Below are 2,134 nucleotides of genomic sequence, written 5' to 3' on the forward strand. Positions count from 1 at the left end.
GTATAATATTATATATTAACTCCCACTCGTAGTACCCGCGCAGTGTGGGGTACGCGCGGCCGCTTGACCGCGTCGAGAGCTCGATCCGGGCCATTCCCGACGAGCCATCGAGAGGGTCGAATTAATGTCAGACGGCGAGGCATTCGGCAACCTTAGGCCGATCATAGCTACTCCCGCCGTTCACCCCTCCTTGTATAGTATTTTGTATTATCTAAACGAACTGCCACTCCGACTCGTAGTACTCGCGCAGCGTAGGGTACTCGCGATTGCCGCCCGGCCGCTTTCAAATATTAGACATGCCTGATTGTGCCAAGTAATCCTAGGCCTTAAACCAGATATACATTAATAAAGTAAAAAAAATTAAAAAAAAACTACCATCACACAACAACACATTTGAATTGATTTATTCAAACTTGAAAGCATAATATAACTCCTTCATATCTGTACCATTTTTTAAAAGCGAGGCGATACCGTCACGAGCGTCTAAGCGTATACTTATGTGAAAATCCTCCTCACTCCATCACACAGCGACATATTTGTTTCGAGCTTTGAAGAAAAACGTGTGTAAATTTTCAAAACGAGGTGATACCGTCACGAGCGTCTCGGCGTATAGCTCTGTGAAAATCCTCCTCACTCCATCACACAACGACACATTTGATTTTATTATTTGAAAACTCTATTTGAAGAGCAAAATATGACTTCTTCGTATGTGTACATTTTTAAAACGAGGCGATACCGTCACGAGCGTCTCGGCGTATAGCTCTGTAAAAATTGTAAGAAAGGTTCTTGTTTTCAAAACATCACAAGCGTTCAGAAAATGGAAAGGAGGCGATACCGTCACGAGCGTCTCGGCGTATAGCTCTGTAAAAATTGTAATGAAGTTTTTTGTTTTTAAAACATCACACAAGCGTTCAGAAAATGAAAAGGAGGCGATACCGTCACGAGCGTCTCGGCGTGTGCACTTGAAAAAAAAATCTCCCCTCCATCGTCACGATAAGTAATTATCGAAGACGACGGAGGAATATAAATTTATGATGTAGAGAGATGGAAAAAAATATACTCTCGTACTCGGGAAAAAAAAATTGCATAAAAAAAGGGCGAACGCCGCGACCGGCTTGCGCCGGTGCGGTCGTCCGCCCTCTGGGTGGTTTCGGTGGTCTCTCTCTCCACCCTTCCTCCTTCCTCTCTCTCCGTTTTCTGTTTCTGTTTCTGTTTCTGTTTCAGGACACGTACGCGCGCACGCGTGCGCCGTGTGCCGGGGGGGCCGACGCTCCGTGGAGACGATCGGACGAATCTCTTGGCGTAGGGCTGAGTCTCAACGGATCGCAGCATGACGCTGCTCTACCGGGCACAACACCCTGCCAGGTACGAAGGTCGTCTGCGGACGATTCCGAATTCCGACGTCGAACTTAAGCTTGGTCAGAGACGGGACGCCATCGCGCCGGGACATTTAACCGCGTAGCGCAGTGCTCGCCCCGCCTCGTCGGGCTTCGACGGAGGCCCCCGCGGACGGGGGCCGCCTGATAGATGTCACATTGTTTAGAGAGCCTTTCGACTCGCGGAACTCACATCACGTATCACCGCCCGATTTGCCTAGGCGGGATACGGCCTTAGAGGCGTTCAGGCCTAATCCTGTGGATGGTAGCATCGCACCACCGGCCGGTCGACCGAGTGCGTGAACCAAATGTCCAAAACTGCCGTTCCTCTCGTACTGAGCAGTATTACTATCGCAATGATCGGTCATCAGTAGGGTAAAACTAACCTGTCTCACGACGGTCTAAACCCAGCTCACGTTCCCTTTTGATGGGTGAACAATCCAACGCTTGGCGAATTCTGCTTCGCAATGATAGGAAGAGCCGACATCGAAGGATCAAAAAGCGGCGTCGCTATGAACGCTTGGCCGCCACAAGCCAGTTATCCCTGTGGTAACTTTTCTGGCACCTCTCGCTAAAAACTCTTTATACGAAAGGATCGATAGGCCGTGCTTTCGCAGTCTCTATGCATACTGAACATCGTGATCAAACCAGCTTTTGCCCTTTTGCTCGACGCGAGATTTCCGGCCTCGCTGAGCTGGTCTTAGGACACCTGCGTTATTCTTTGACAGATGTACCGCCCCAGTCAAACTCCCCGCCTG

At 49.3% G+C, this 2,134-nt stretch overlaps 1 pseudogene; it reads right to left on the reverse strand.

The window, feature by feature from the left end:
- Positions 1–1,288: 1,288 nt before the first annotated feature.
- On the reverse strand, positions 1,289–2,134 carry LOC148298999 (large subunit ribosomal RNA; annotated as a pseudogene; the record flags this gene model as incomplete).

The sequence above is a fragment of the Brachycentrus maculatus genome, unplaced genomic scaffold (genome assembly GCF_059751285.1).
Source record: "Brachycentrus maculatus isolate JH-2025_06_01 unplaced genomic scaffold, ASM5975128v1 h1tg001440l, whole genome shotgun sequence".
Taxonomy (NCBI): Eukaryota; Metazoa; Arthropoda; class Insecta; order Trichoptera; family Brachycentridae; genus Brachycentrus; species Brachycentrus maculatus.